Genomic DNA, 17005 nt, shown 5'->3' with positions numbered 1-17005 from the left:
ATTTTCATCATTAAAAAAAAATCATTATTCCAGCAACACGTAATAGAAGCAGCAAGGCTGCAAGTTAAGCTTAACAAAGTAAGATTTTTCTATGGAACATGAGTTTAGAAAATGGCTAGGGACACTTAAAGAAACTTAACGTCAGGACTGGTGTTGTACACTCTTGTAAGCGTTCATGCAGGTCTTTTAACTTCTGGAGCGTTGTTGATCTCTAGAGCACTAATTCTGAGTCTGTACTGCTGTTTTCCCAAAGCACGTAGCCATGTTTAGTCATTATTTAGTGTGCATTTTGTGTATTTTTGCATAATTTATAACCTGTTTGTGTTTGCTATGTAATTTGTAAAAATTATTAGTTTGCTTTTAGTTTATTATATTATTGAAATTTGTGTGTATATTTAGAATTTGTATTTACATTTGTTTTTCTGTTTACAAGTAAATTTAAACTGCTGTTTTATCTCTAATTTCCCTTTGCAATTAAAGAACTGATTTTCAGTAATCAAATTCTGAAGAAGTTATAAAATTAGGATGTACAAGGGCTGATTTATAAACTGGAATGCTTTTCCTTCCTTGTGAAGGAATGCTTTTCCTTTCTTGTTTTAAAAATTTATTTACTTCTAAAGCAGAGTTACATTAGGGAAAGACAGGAAGAGGAGAGAGAGATCAATAGCTGAGTCTTTAATTTGCTGGTTCCTTTGTGAAATGCTTGCACTGACTGTGGCTGGCTGAAGCTGTGAGCCGGGAGTTCAGTCTGGTGCCCGACGCGGGTGGCAGGAACTCAGTCAGCCAGCTGAGCCATCGCCTGCTGCTGCCCACGGTGTGCACTAACAGAAACAGAATCCAAAGCAGAGCCAGCACTGGAACCTGTGTGTTCTGATACGGGATGCAGACCTCCTAAACAGGTCTTAACCACTGCACCAAGTACCTGCTTCTGTAATGTAACTTGGTGACACAGATTTATTAAATGTGTATGTTATGAGTTAATAAGTTATGTCAAGATTTATTTTTATTTTAATTTTTTAAAATTTTTTTATTTTTATTGGAAAGTCAGATATAGAGAGAGGAGGAGAGACAGAGAGGAAGATCTTCCATCCGATGGTTTACGCCCCAAGTGGTCTCAACAGCTGGAGCCATGCTGATCCAAAGCCAGGATGCAGGAGCTTCTTCCGGGTCTCCCACGCGGGTGCAAGGTCCCAAGGCTTTGGGCCGTCCTCGACTGCTTTCCCAGGCCACAAGCGGGGAGCTTGATGGGAAGCAGGGCTGCTGGGATTAAAAACAGTGCACATATGGGATCCCGGCGCATTCAAGGCAAGGACTTATGTGGCTAGTCTATCACACCGGGCTCAAGATTTGTTTTTAAATTGATTGGTTGATTGATTGACTGAGCTCTTTCATCTGCAGGTTCACTCTCCAAATGCCTGCTCTGGCCAGGGCTGGTCCAAGCCTAAGCTAGGAGCTGAGGGATCTGTCCCCGACTCCCCCAGAGGAGGTGAGGACCCACGTGCTTGAGCCGTAATCTGTGGCTTCTCAAGCGGCTCCTTTACAGCAAGCTGGCTCAGAGCAGGATAGCGCAGACTGAGACGAGGACGCGACTGTCTTCTAAGCAATGACTTCCCTGCTGCGCCTCATGCCCTCTTCAGAATCAAGAGGTTTAAGCTTAGGATTGTACAATAAAGAGCGTTCACCCACATGTGACCTTACAGTCAGCGCTCTGTGTGCTGCCCCCACCTTGGTACTTAGTATGTGGGAATATGTGAGTTCTTGCTTTTGCTTTCTTCAGTTTGATAGGGCTCAGCTCATGGATTTGGGGGCACATTTAAAAAAATGTCCATACCTGTGCTGTGGTAAACATGAATGAGTTGATGGCCACCTCTGTAGCTTCAAATGGGGGCCGCCACCAGCGCACCACCTAAGTGACTGCAGTTTTCCTTCCGGTTCCTGGAGGGGCTTCAGAGAGCTGCGCCTGGTGGTCTTTGAGCTGACCGTATTGATCCCTAGCAATAGCCTCAGCTTCCAAGATGAGAATGTGATCAGCTGGGCAGGGATGAGGGTCTCTGGATTCTGGCGATCTGGGTGCAGTGGTGCCTTTACTCCCTAATGGCTGCATGAGATACCTTCCTAAGCTTTGGGAGCTTGTGTCAAATAACGAAGGGTGAGTTGAAAATAGTTGAACTCTGTTCTGGCCTTTAGTAAACTCAGCAAACAGTGTTTATTTCATGGCAGTCAGTCATGAGGGAGAAAGTCACTTTCAGAAGTTGGTTAAAGCCCTCCCTCAACTCTCCCTCCAAGCCCAGTTCCTTCCTCCGAGCCTCTGTCTCCAGCAGTACCCTGTGTCGGGATCAGGGCTCCACACACGCCTGCCATCTCCTGCTCTCTCTCCACCTGTCAGCTTCCTCCCCTGCCCATGACCTTCATTTCCTTGACAAGTCAGTCTCTTTCCTCTGTGAGAGAAAGCCATTGTAGACCCATTTTTGTTGGTGTACATAATTCATAATCACTTGCGTTTGTTCCCACTGCAGGTAAGTTTAGGGCTAGGTCTTACCTGGTTTTCCCCAGCAGTGTTAAGCTCATAGCAGCAGGTCCTCCGGACATGTTTGTCGAATAAACAGACCTCTATTGTGTGCTCAGTTTGTGTACAGCCAGCTAGAACTTGGAGAAATCTAAGTGGCTGTTGCTATTTACAGTTGGCACGTCTTGCAGTTGCAGGTTTACTGGAGTCAGTGTTCTTTTTGAATTTTAATTGCGTTGCAGATACTGTGCTTCATGTGCTGTTTTGAGAGCGGACTTCATGGGAGGATGAAGAGGTGAAGATGGAAACTTTGTTGCCCAACATAAGCTCTGTCAAGTTCAAGACACTTGAACTTGCTCTGATTGTACATTGTCTTTAGAGTCCTAAGGCCGTATTTTACCTCCTGTTAAGGGTTCCTCCGAGAGGTTCTTCAGGATCTTGATGTCTGAATTGTTTACCGTTCCCATTGATGAGCAGCTGGTATGTAGTTTAGTGGACAAGCAGCCCATGTCCCGCTTTGGAGTACTTGTGTTCAGTTTCCAGCCCCCAGCACCTGACTGCAGTTGCCCAGCACCACAGACCCATGATGCAATGGGGATGGGGTGGCTCAGCTGGCTGAGTTCCTGCTACTCACATGGGGTATGGACTGACTTCTTCCACTCCCAGCTTCAACCCAGTCTCAGCCATTGCAGGCAGAAGGGAACCTCTCTCTTTCAGTTAACTGGCCACCTGCCTCTCTGTGCTTTTCAAATGAATGGGATTTGAAAATTTCTCTAGATAAGTCTTCAGTTGATCTGGATATCGCTGTTTTTGCACCTGTTGAGCAGAAAGTGGCTGCATTGTAATATTTTTCCAGTCAGAATTGGTGTGAACTGAACCAACAGATGTGTAGCATTGGCTGCTGCTTCTGCTGTTCGTAGAGGGTCTCACCTGACAGGGTGACAGAGGTCATTTTTCCTTGCAGATTTTTCTGGATGATTTTGCTGATGCAAGCTTCCTCTGTGTCATCCATTCTTCAAGTAAGTTAGCCACTAATTTTGGGAGGCATTGCCCTCATACATTCGTGCAAAACCTTGGTGATTTCCCAATTTTTCCACCCAAACTTCTTTGTAAATTATATTCTGGTAGAATTCATGTTGCTGTGAAAGAAACTCTTCATAACTGCAATGCAGATCCTCTTCAGATATGTTATAACAAGTCAGTAAGTTTATTTTGGTGTCCCCCCAAATTAAAAACCCTTGGAATTCATGCTAGTTTTTTCATTATTTTCATTTTCCTTTTAACTTTTGAAAACTCATTCATACTCTTGGTTAATTCCCATCGCTCCCAAGCCCTCAAAGGAAGAAGCAGGAGAGAGAATCGGAACTCACAGGCAAGTTCCTTTGCCTGCAGAGGCCCGGGCTTGACCTGTGGGCTCTGCTGAAATATGTAGTACCTGCTCAGTGACTCATGACCCACAGCAAGTAAACACACAGGGAATGCATTGGCTTATGTGGTTTGTTCTCATTTTTGGAGGAGCAAGGGACACTTAGTCATTCCTCAGACTAGTTCATTCATAGGAAAGCAGGTGGTACAATTTACTGGTGGAGGAGTATTTTTAATTAATAATCAACATTTTCAGACAGATTAGCTTTTGTTGTCAGTGCATTGTGGGAACCCTCTGGTCATGCATCTGTTGAAGCTCTCGGAGTTCCTCCCCAGATGTGTGCTGCTCTGTATCCCATAGTGGAATTCACTCATGTTGTTTCTGTTCTATTGGAGACTTTTGTAACTTGTATTATTTAAAATATTAAGACATTTTTAATAGATAGAACTTTAATTTGATTTTGATAGAACCAAAGTGCATGTTTGGGATATCATTTATGTTTCAACACTTATATAGATTGTGTAATGTCTAGTCAAGATAAGCACATTTGCCTCTTAACATCTAACATTTTTTCACAGTGTAAACATTCAAAATAAAATCACCCCCTCTTTTTTAATAAAGAGACACACAGAATATTATCATTACAGTCACCCTAGTATGTAGAACACCAGATCTTTTCCCTCTGATTGGAATGTAACTTGTTACACATTACTCAACCTTTTCCCATTTCTTCTGTCCCGTGTAGATTTTGTAGCCTCACAGAGAGACTTCAGGGCATGAGTTGTTCTGAAGCTCAGCTTCAGCAGATGTCCTACCCACAGGGCTGCTGACGCATCCGGCCAGCACTTGTTTGCTTTGGGGGTCTGACATGTGTTACCTCTGTTTGAGAATCACTGGTTTAAAGGGACCAAACCAATAGAAGCAGACTTTTAAAAAGTTTTTTTTTAAGCTCCTTAAAAGTAATAGAAACAGTTTAGAGTAATACATTCAATAGCTTTTGGTATATTCACAGAACAGGACGACCAGTATGACAGTCAAAGGTAGACATCTCAAGACTTCATAAAGGAGCTCCAGACCTATTAAGAGTCATTCGTCATTTTTCCTTTCTGTCCACCAAGCCCTAGGCATATTTGGCTGTCTGTATTCATGTTAAAGAATATAGCCTTCTTGCTGAAGTCAGATCACAAAACAAGCAGAATCCTCTTTGAGAGTGTTTGTTGAAAATTACATGTGGTGTTAAGAAGACAGACCCCTAAGCTTCATGTAAAGGAAATCAAGCCAAATAGGATGAGACAGGCAGCACTTCGGTTTTGTTCAGAGCAGTAAAATTGCCCATGGTCCCATGGCAAGTTTTGTGTTACAGAAAGGCACAGTTTTTGTTTTTCCTGACCCATTTTAGTAGAAGAAATACACTTTCAACTTTATTTTTACAAAATACAATTATGCAACACACATACCTAAAATAGTATAACCTATGATACATACCTGCTGCATAGTTGTTTTAATAAGTAGGCCATTTAAGTAGATAGATCATTGATTTGGTTTTGTGTTTCCAATTTGTGGGTCGGTTTCACTGCTGTAATCATGTAACTTAACATTTATTATTAAAGAAAACTTGCAAATAATTCTTTCCATAAGAATTTTATTTTTTGGGCCCGGCGCGGTGGCACAGTGGTTAAGGTCCTCACCTTGCACGCCCGGGATCCTATATGAGTGCCGGTTCTATCCCGGCAGCCCCGCTTCCCTGCCTGTGGCCCGGGAAAGCAGTTGAGGACAGCCCAAAGCTTTGGGACCCTGTACCCTCGTGGGAGACCCGGAAGAGGCTCCTGGCTTCGGATTGGCATAGTCTTGGCCCGTTGCGCTCACTTGGGGAGTGAATCATCGGATGGAAGATCTTCCTCTCTGTCTCTCCTCTCTGTATATCCCCCTTTCCAATGAAAAAATAATAAAAATAAATCTCTAAAAAAAAAAGAATTTTATTTTTCCTCCCCCTTACCCCAAAAGACTGTTACCAAGCCATGTTTTCTTTGGAAAATGTATCCATTCTACGAGCTATTTTCAGCAGGTTAGATAGAGGGTCCTGAACAGAGCTTCCGGAAAGCAGCCTTGAGTACCAGAAGATCCGTGTGTAAACACATGGGTCAGAAAGAATATTCAGGAGTTCAGTAAACATTCGAAAAACACGTTCAGCCCAGCTAGGAATGATAAATACTAACAAAAGCAAGAAAGAAATGCCATGTTGGGTCTATTGGTTACCAGAGTTTTTTTTTTTTTTTTAAATAATCTTTACTTCCAAGCCCAGGCTTGAACTTTGCCTTTTCGTTCTGGAGAGTGAAACATTGCAGCCCTTGCAAAGACCAGAGCTCTCCCTGAGAACACCCATGTCTAGATCCCCCGGGAGAGGTAGCTGTCTTTATCCGTTTGTTGAAGATCCATTTAGACACTTGTGACTTGTTTGCTGCACTTGAATATCATTGTGCGCTGTAAGCTATCTACTGTCATAATGTATGCATTTGTTAGCATCTCAGTTATTTTCACACAATCTAATGTTTCCAAGAAGTTTATCTTACTGTTGGTAACAAAGATTTCTCAAGCTTTCTGAATGTACAGACATTCTGTGGTATAACTGTCCCACTGTCGCTCAGCTGTTCCCTTATTCGTAGTCACTGACTGTTCATGCTGTGTTGGTTTGTGGACTGTGGAAAAGTGAGGTGGAGTGTAAGGGGAGTGAGTGGTCCTGCTATGAAGGGGAGGGGATTTCAGATAGAGCACTTGAGGGTTGGAAGGCTGCACTGTGAAGGTGACATTAGTCTAGAGGGCAGCGGTGGCCCAGAGACTAGGTAGGAAACTATTGTGGTTAAATGTGAGAAAACGATGCTTTGGACAAAAGTACAAATGGTGAGGGATGGTAGAGACGTGTTTGGGTCCTGGAGTGTGTGGAAAGGGTCAGCATCAAGAATTGAATGATTTCACAGACTTTGTTCTAAGCACAATAGGATGGAGTTTTATAATCTTAGGAAACTGAAGTTCAGATACAGTCCAGTTTATCAATATTTTTTTAAAGATTTATTTTTATTATTTTTCATTGGAAAGGCGGATATACAGAGAGGAGAGACAGAGAGGAAGATCTTCCGTCCGATGATTCACTCCCCAAATGAGCGCAATGGCCGATACTATGCCGATCCGAAGCCAGGAGCCTCTTCCGGGTCTCCCATGCGGGTGCAGGTTCCCAAAGCTTTGGGCTGTCCTCAGCTGCTTTCCCAGGCCACAGGCAGGGAGCTGGAAGGGAAGCGGGGCTGCCAGGATTAGAACCGGCGCCCATATGGGATCCCGGGCGTGCAAGGTGAGGATTTTTAACCACTTGCGCCACCGCGCCGGGCCCCAGTTTATCAATATTTTTAAGAAGACTTACAGCTCTTCTGTGTTGTCTCCCAGCATTATTGTTTTATGTTTTGTTTCTGATTTTTGTTTTCATATTCGGGGCTTTAAAAGCCTGTGTTAGCTGATTGCTTTGTGAACGGTGATTAAAATGTGAACCTACTCCCCTCTGTGCATACCCTGGAAGCCAGTGGTTTCAAGCCAGAACACACACTTATTTCCTCCTTTCCCTGGATTCTAGGTGTCATTTTTACCAGAACTAAATTTACACACACACACACGAGTTTCAAGGGTTTATGAAAAAATGCAGATCATTATGATTCCGTTTTTGCCTGAACTTTTTCAAGCTCATTTTGTAACTGTTGTAAATCCTGTGTTGTCATTTTACTGTATTGTTTTAATTATTATAGCTTATAAAATTTTTATTATACTGTTTTTCCAAATTGACTTGGCTAGTCTTTCACAAGTTTATTTAGTAAAGGGTTACAGAAGATTTTAAAATAATAGAAAAAATGCTTTTGTGCAGGTTGCTTATCATTTATGATATGTATGACTTGTAAGGCATATTTGGAGATAACTTAAGCATGAATAGTAAAACAAATCGCTGTGTAAATTATGGAATTTGTTTATGATGAACTGTAACACAGTTCTTGTGTAATTTTAACCGAATTTGTAGCAACTTGGAGAATTTTTTTTTAACCATAGTAAAGAAGTAGCTAGTAAGGAAAAACACATAGCTTCTGGCTAATTTTTAAAACCAGAATAGGCACGTGAAAAGTCAGTGCAGATCTTTTTTTTTTTCGTTAAAGAAATAAGAGAAGAAAAGTTAGGAATTGAACTGCTGTGTTTTTTCTTCTTTCCAAATAACACGTGTGTTTCTAGACAGTGACATTCTCCCAGGCGTTGTGGTGCATTGCAGCAGACAGCCAGCCCCGTTGTTTACTGCCTCTGCTTCTGCCAGCTAGACCATCGTGGCAGAAGAACTCGCAGAGTCCCTATATATCCTGAAAGAAAAATGTAAGAAACTAGTTTAGTTTATACAGAAAATATTAAAAACAAATGTGCACACATACTTGATGTGCTAGAATGTTAACATAGCTATAAACATATTTCTGACACACAGTGCACATTGGTTTGTGCCCCTTAAAGTAGGAATGCCTCCATAGCCCTAACAACCAGAAAAGCACACAAGGCATAGTATTTGGATGTTTAGCTGGGTGGTTGGTTTTTCCAGGATCATACCCACTAGTTTAACCTCTGGGTCCACCTATGAAATATTTTTTTTTTCCCAAAAAATAACACTTAACTTAGATAACACTTAAAGTAAGTAATGTGTGGCTCTACTGGTAAAACATTCGCCTAGCGTTGCACTGGCTGTGAGTTCGATTCTGTGTGTTCTCTGGAGCTAAATTATAAGTTGAAGGAATTGGGAAGATGCCCAGGACACCTTGGTAGGAAGTACATTTATTCCATGTGCAGACAAAACACTTAAAAGAGACTTGTAGAAACAGTAGGATTCCCAACAAGAGCAGCAAAAGACAAAAGAATACAGGAAGGAGTCGATTTTCACATGTGGCTGTCGATTGATTCCTGTGGCCGAGGGATTCTGCAATGGTTGAGATTCAGAAATCTGAAGACAGGCAGCTGGGCCAAATGACACCAAAGAGGCATCCTCTCAAATAGTCAAAAACCCCATTGAGGTAGGACGGACGCTCTGACCCATGGCAGAAGGATTCATGCAACCACACCTGGCGGGACAAAGGTTCCAGCGAATGAGCTCTTTCACTCTGTTGCCACTGTGGCGGGGTGCTGGGGGAAGGGCCCCTCGGGGGTGTTCAGAGGAGGCTGACTTACGGGGCTCCGGGGAGGCATGTACTTGGCAATGCCAAGAGCATTAGGGTTACAGGATGCAAGGAGGTGTTGCAGGGGGCAGAAGTGGCAGGGTCCAGTCACCCATACTCAGAACATGGAGGAAGAGCAGCAGTAGGGTCCATCTCTTCAGGATGTGATCTCCTATCATCTCCTTGCATGAAGGCTTTTGAGCCTGCTGGTCTGCTGCCATCCAGAACTATTCCACTCACTCCCTGGAGTGGGGCCTGGAGCCTGGGGCCACACACACATCATTCTGGAAAACTGGCATGAATGACAGTTTGCACAGTGCTGTTACCTCTAGACCTCTACTTGAGACCAGGGCCCAGGCTTTTTTCTGCACTGTGATCCCAAAGGATGTCTTTGAAAGCCAGAAACATCCGTGCACATGAGAAGCAAGTCTGACGTACCACCCGGCGCCACGTCTCTGGTACTGCATATCATGTTTTTGGGAAAACCACTGTGTTCAATACAGGAGTCTGGGTCAGAAGCTGTCCTTCCATAGTCTTTCCTACCAGAGAAACACATTAGTTAAAAATAGGCATAGAGTGTTTTCACTTTTCTGTCTTCCAACTCTGGGTGGTCCTTGTCCAAGAGATTTCTTTGCAGTAGCTGACACGGCCCGTGATGATCTCCTGTCAGAACCAGCCAAGCACAACCTTCAGAAGCTGAAGAGAAGGACTCTGGGCAGCTTCCTTTCTCTCTGCGCTCCGCGGCTGTTGTCACGTTCATCCTGGAGCCCAAAAGGGCCTGGCCTCTGTTCTGTGCCCAGGGACCTGCCAACATGAAGTAAGTGTGCAACCAGATCAGCACTTGGGCACGAGTTCTGGCCTCAAACTTCCTGGCTGGGCCTCTGTGCCCTGCCAGCCTGCTCTGTCCCTGCCAGTGTTGGTTATTGGCTAATGGGTGCTGAACACTGCACCCCACCGTTAAAGTCCTTTTGTTACTAAGTGAATAAATAATAGCAGGATAGACTACGGAATTGTTTGGTAAAACTACATCATTATCCAAAAGCTCTGAAGAAAGATAGGAGGCAAATACATCAAGCTGATGATAGTGATAATCTGGGAAAATTACTGTGTGGCCACTTGTGTTTCCTGCTTCAGAGGCGTCTGTAATCAGCATGCACAGCTTTTAAAATCAGAGGAGGAAGAAATTAAAAAAATTTTATCCATAACACCAGGGTATTCAAATAGGTACAGAGGGGGAAAGTCTTAGCCCATTCTCTTAACGGCACGTTTACATGTCCCTGTTAAAGGTTTAACTTACAGTACTCTTTTCAGAAAAGGTGTTACCAGAGGTGGGGGTGAAAAGTGTTACAGGATGAATCCGACACCTGAGCAGGAGGCAGTAGAGTGGTTTCAGTGGCAGGTGGTAGTTTACATCCAGGGTTCTGCACTCCGTGTGAGTGAAGCCGGAGGAAGCTGTGGTACATGGCTACTTTTGCCATTTCTTACCATCTCGTATCCATGTGTGTATTAACTAATAATTTATAGTCTTGTGATGTACTATTCCCCTTGTTTCTTAAGAAAAAAAAAGTTGCTTATGTTTTAGAACATTGAGGAAACATTCACTGAGCAAGTGCTAGGTACCAGGAGCTTTCATAGCCAATGGACACATGACACAAAACCACATAGATGCCATTCACCTTGACCAGCCTTTGATATACATAATTTATGTTGAATATGGTGACAGAAAGAGACAGCATCTGCTTGGTGGAATGAAAAATATTTAAATTCTAAGACCTTCAGGTTTTTCATGGAGTTAGGTCATACTTTGTTGGCCTAGTCATGTGCCCCCTGCCTCAGAATCCACCAGTCTATGGAATATGTTGTTTTGCTTTACCAAATAAACCTGCTTTTCCTTTTTCCCCTAAGCTTAATGGCAGTATGACCTCTCACTGTACTAGAACAGGACACCACTCAACTAGTGCTACAGGGAAGTTTTTGCAAGACAAAAGGAATTCTTCCTCAAGGACCCTTTCTAAATGTTGACCGTCTAGCAGTTTAATTCTTTGCTGTATGACTGAGCAACTGTGCTGTTATCCCTGGCTGCATTTCTGCCTTCCGAGGCCACAATAGCAGAGCTGGATGGAAAGTAGAGCATTCAGGACATGAACTGGTGCCTGTATGGGATGTTGGTGCTTTCAGTGGAAGGATCTAGCCAATTAAGCCATCATGCCAGGCCTTAATGCACATTTTCTTTATCTGCTCATCAGTTGATGAACATCTGGGGCCATTCCATATCTTAGCTTTTGTGAATTGAGCTGCAGTAAGCGTAGGGATACAGATAACTCTTTCATATGTTGATTTATTTTTGAAAACAATTTCAATAACAGGAGAGGGGTTAGATACCACACTTTCAGAAGAAAAATAATAGGTAAATGTTCATACAGTCCTGTGATGACAGTATTTACAGATGTAAGTTTACTATGTTTCTATAATGATTTATCCTTTCACATCTCTGTCATTGGGATAGCTTCTTACTCTGTCAGTGAAATTGTTCAAATATGCAATACTGTTTTTCTTATATAATGTGTTTTTCCTACACTTATTTTTTTGCTTTGGTTCTAGTTTTTCCAATTGGCTTATAGTAGTAGTATCTTATCCATGTAAATTTCACTCTTTCTTTAATTAGTAGTCATCTAACTCCAGGTCATCTTACTAAAAAATTTAGGAGAAATCCCTATCCTGACAATACTAATTTAAATCAGGGACCTAGTGTGTTGGCCCATCATTGGCTGAGAAGTCTAACACAGAAAGGGAGGAAAGAATGTACAGTCTAGTTGGAAAGAAAAGATAAGCAGATAGTATTATGTTTACTCTGTAGCTTTCCGTTGTTATAATAAAATTACCCCTGTGATATTATGGGAATATTGGGAACAAGTAAACACCACAGACTCACAGAGGAACTTACTGGTTCCAGAGGGGTCACAATCTAATAGGCTCTTGCCAGACCGAAGGAGATGGACATTCTGGGTGAGAGAATGTCCTAGATTTCTGCTGTATTATTCAAAGACCCAGGGACGAGCACAGTGGCTTACAGGAACTAGGATTTCACTGTAGGAGGTGGAAGTACCACAGGAAATGTGGAGGTAAGCAAGAGCTTTATGTCCAGAGCTTGGGAATGTGGACATTGGGAATGTGTGGAGTTACCCAGTGACTTTCTTGAACTCTGAATGCAGTGTAGATGCAGTGTAGAAGGGGAAAAACTGACATAGTGCTAAGAGTCTCCGTGAGTGTGCACGCAGGAGGGATGGTGACAACGACAGATTTGTGAGAGTTTGACTTAGTGGGAGCTGCTAATCAGTTTAAATGTAGCAAGAGAACAGCCACTGGAATTAAAGACACTGATTTCAGACCCAGCTCCAGCTCTGTCACCTGTCTGTTATGATGCAGGGTGTTCTGTGATGTAGCCTTGGATCTCCATTTCCTCTTCTTGAATTTGGGTAGGGGTAGGACCCATTCCATAAGAAAGTGGATAAAATCATAGGTCTAAAAATGTCAGTAAAATGCCTGATCACTTTGTAAGTATGCAACAGTAAGTGCTGTTGTTGTGGAGGATGCAAGGGGTGGACAGGAGTGAAGCAGGTGGACAGTGAGAAAGAACTTAGGTTAGGTGTGTTAGATTGCGTGTGAGAATCTGGATGGAAATGTTCCCTAGGAGATGTGCAGACGATCTGCAAATGGGAAGTGCAGAGGGAGAGAGGAGTGGCAGTGGTCTTGCTGGGGGAGGGCTGAGAAGCAGGGCTACCTGAAAACCATTGGTCAGTGAACCACTGAAAGGATGTACATTTCAAGAAGAGAGTGTGGGGTTGGCAGCTCAGGGGCTCCAAAGTGTTGGGAGAAAGATCAAGAAAGAATACCTCTGGATTTATCTGCCAAGAATCATTAGTAACCTGTGTCATATTCAGCAGCATGATGGGGTGGCAGCCTAATTTTAGGAGTTTTGAGTAGGGGAGGGGAATTGGTAAGTAAAGGAAGCTAGTATAGATCAATTTTCTTAGTGAATGGGCTACTGAGGATGTAACAGGTTAGCTCAGAGTCACGTTTTCTCCAGGAGGGAGTAGTCAGTGATGTCCTTTGCAGCAGAGCACTCCTACAGTGCTCCTGGAGAAAGTGCACGCTGGCTTGGCTGTGCAGAGGTTTGGGTGGTAGCCATTTGGGATACCGTGACCCCAGTTCTTGACCCCAGCTTCCCTTGAGGTAGCATTGATGGTTTAAGTAATTGGGTCCCTGACACCCACATGGAGACCTGGATTGAGTTCTCTGACCACAGCTTCAGCCTGGTCCAGTCACAGCTGCTGAGGGAAGTTTAGGGATAGGAGCGTGTCTGTTTCCAAGTGTCTGTCCCTTTTCTCTCTCGTTGCACTTCTCAAAGAAATATGCAGATTATTTACAAAGGGCCAGCCTGTGCAGCAGGAGTTAAGTTCGTTTGGTGCAGTTTTGGAATAGCAGGCTGTGATCATTCGAGGAGTGACTGAGAGTTGTGGAGCATGGGAGTGGATGCCCTACCAGAGTGTTCTGATGTTTCTGGCAGCAATTGGAAGGATGCATTTGGACAGAAGGGTCCATGTAGGCCAGTAGAGGTGGGAAGTGACGGGAACCTGGCATAACATGGTAGTTTTGGCAATAAAAAAATTGATGCAAGAGGTGAAACAGACATATACCTTTATAACTTAACATTTGTGGGATGTAATAGGCATAGAGGATTTTAGGCATGGGTAATAAGGAGATTGGGAACAGCATCTGAGAAAGCAGGAACGTACTTTGCATGTTACGCATACCCCATTAAGGCTGTGTAACAGTGGCAACTGTGTGTTGGACATTGTTCCAGATGCCCACCGGAAAGCAGTGAATGTAGTAAATACTTGTGCTTTCATGATGGTTAACATAAAGAAGGGATGTGAAGATGGATTAGACACAGGAAACAGCAAAGTAGTTCAAAACTAGCAAGATGAACCTGGGTGGCGATACAAAGGTGGGCAGAGAGGAGCCACTTGGTGTGGTCAAGAATGGACCTGAGGGCAGAACACCACATAGGAGTCAGCTGTGTGAAGGTCTGAGGGCAAATGCATGCTTACCAAGGCTGGGTGGCATGGGCAAAAGCCCCAAGGAAAGAAGGAAATGAGCTTGGTGGACCCGAGGAAGGACCAAGGGTGCAGCGAGAGACTAAGAGGTGAGGTGGGATAGGGAAGTAGAGGTAAGCACAGGCATGCCTTGAAGGTTTTCATGTACAGTTTGGTGTGCTAAGGTGGTTATGGAAGTGAAACTAGTAGTTTATTGAACTTAAGCTGTCTATGGGATATCTAGGTGAGGAAGTCAGGGTTACCAAGCTTTATGTGTATGTATATATGTATGTGTATATATGTATGAATGTATATTAAAGATGCATTTGTTTATTTGAGAGGCAGAATCAGGAAGAAGGAGAGACAAATCCGTTATCCACCGGTTCATTACCCAAATGACCTCAACAGTCAGGCCTGTGGGAAGCCAAAGCCATGAGCCTGGAACGTTGTCCAGGTCTCCCACATAGGTGGCAGCACTCGGGCCATCCTCCACTGTGTCCCCAGGCGCATCAGTAGGGAGCTGGATAGGAAGTGCTGCAGCCAGGTTGCAAACTGGTGCTCTCCTGAAATGCTCGCGTTGCAGCCAGTGCCTGCGCACTATGCTACAGTGTCAGCCCTAGACTTAAATATATTAATCCAAATGTGATTTGCCTAATAATCACTGAAGTAACTTGCTGCATTGTTTAGGTGTTGGACAAATCAGTTGTCACAACCAGAGGCTTGAGGAACCTATCAGTGGATCTTGCAGCATCAGAGATCTCCAGGAGCTCATTAGCATAAGGAATGTCATCTGATTATGGGTCCAGTCTGAGAGGAATGGCAGACTGCTACACGAACAATAGCTGGAAAAAGTGTGGCCAGAAATAGCTCATGGCATTAAGGGATGGAAAAATACTAATAATGTACCCATACGTCTGTAGGAACTGTGCCGTGGAGACTTTTTGTACGACTCCTTACATAGGCTCTACTTGCCAGAAATGGGTTTTTTTAATTTTTTTTTATTCCTCCCAGTGCTTCCAGGGTCACTGAATAGTTTGCTTAGCCAAGTCATCCTTGTAGGATGTAGTTTACTGTCAAATCTGCATGTCCTCGAAAACACACACTGATATGATTATGCATTGCATTGACATACTGCTTTGTAAAGCCTCTGCCGTGGAAAGTCAGCCTGATGTTTAGAAACAACTCAATTGGATCTGAGGGCGGTCAGTATGTAGAGGTGCAGAAAACGCACAGTCCTTACGTTACAACCTCTGGCTTTGCTTGCATTGATTGCCTTGCGACACCATGTTCTTACGTGTGAATGAAAATGTGAACTTCAGTCTACTGAAGTCTACTCATCTTCCTCTAGGAAGCCAGGCATTGCTTTTGTTGAAACAGTAACAACAGACATAGTTGACCTCTATAGTTCCTGATTCACATTCAGGGACTCAATGGAAAGTATTTTGGGGGAAAAAAACTCATGTCTACTGAGCGTATATGCAGATTTTTTGCTCCTTGTTGTTACTCCCTAAACAGTACCTCATAAGGAGTGTTAATGTAGCATTGTAACGAATCCAAGGGTTTGTTAAAAGTTAAATGCAAATGCTACATCGTTTTGTGTGACAGATTCGAATCTGCATGGATTTTGGTGTTTGTGGGTATCCTAGAACCAGTCTGCGTGGAAGCCCAGGCACAGCTCCGATGTGTTTTAGTTGTGGCTGGCTGCGACCAGAGGGCTCAGAGTCCTCTGGAGGCAGAGGAGAGTGTATTTGGTTTGGGGTGGGATAGAGAATGTGCTGGTCTCTACACTTGGTAATTTTGACTGTCTTCTCTGGGTTGCTCCATGTGTTGAAAGTACTAACACGTGCAACTGTCAAATAGATCCTCGTATCCTTTGTCCTCAGGACTCTCATGCTTCTGCTAGCATATCTTACTATTGTATTGCTACTCAACTCGTTAGAGACTAATGGTAAAAGTAGTTAGCATGAAAAGGGCTTTGTGAGATTGGCTTACTGAATCCTTACCTCAAGTCTCTGAAATGGAACATGCCTTCAAAAATTGGTATTTTCTTTTTAGCTCGTTCTCATACTTGTTATTCTCACATCTATTGGAAGGACTGGAGAATCACATGAAAGAGTGGGAGGCCGTAGTCCTGATATGGTGTGTTAGGCTGTCCTTGCCACATAAGATGTCCTAGCATCCCTTATCAAACTGCAAGTTCAGGTCCCCTGCTCTGCTAGTGCATCTCAGAAAGTGACAGAAAATGGTTAAAGTTCATGGGCCACTGCCACCCATGTGGAAGACATAGATGAAACTCCAAACTCCTGGCTTTGCCTGGTCCAAACCTGGCTGTAGTGGCTAAAGTCATCAGCTTGCATGCTCCAGGATCACATATGGGTGCCGGTTCGAATTCCAACTGTTCCACTGCCCATTCAGCTCCCTGCTTGTGGCCTGGGAAGCAGTCAAGGACTGCCCAGAGCTTTGGATTCTTGCACCCACGTCAGAGACTAGGAAGAAGCTCCTGGCTACTGAATTCAGATCAGCTCAGCTCTGGCTGTTACAGCCACTTGGGGAGTGAACCAGCAGATGGAAGATCTTTTCTCTCTGTCTCTCCTATCTCTGTAAATCTGACTTTCTAATAAAAATAAGTACATCTTTAAAAAAAAATAAGAAAGGGTGATGATTAAGGGAACTTGTCTATAAATCAGGCTAGAATTGAGCCATTGCAAATAAGAATTTTTTGGTTATATTGTGCATGATTAATGTTATTTACCATATTTAATGAAGCCAAGTTTTTAAAAGCAGACAGATGAAATTTAAGCATATAAGTAAATAAAGG

At 43.4% G+C, this 17005-nt stretch overlaps 1 protein-coding gene across 2 annotated transcripts in view; it reads left to right on the top strand.

Moving 5' to 3' along the window:
• SP4 (Sp4 transcription factor) overlaps nt 1-17005 on the top strand; it is an 83836-nt gene that overhangs the window by 41290 nt on the left and 25541 nt on the right. The window lies entirely within an intron of this gene.

Source organism: Ochotona curzoniae, unplaced genomic scaffold (genome assembly GCF_017591425.1).
Source record: "Ochotona curzoniae isolate NIBS_2020 unplaced genomic scaffold, NIBS_Ocur_1.0 scaffold_3835, whole genome shotgun sequence".
In the NCBI taxonomy this organism is placed as follows: Eukaryota; Metazoa; Chordata; class Mammalia; order Lagomorpha; family Ochotonidae; genus Ochotona; species Ochotona curzoniae.
The sequence above is the reverse complement of the archived record's forward strand: the minus strand, read 5'-3'. Positions and strand labels throughout refer to the sequence as shown.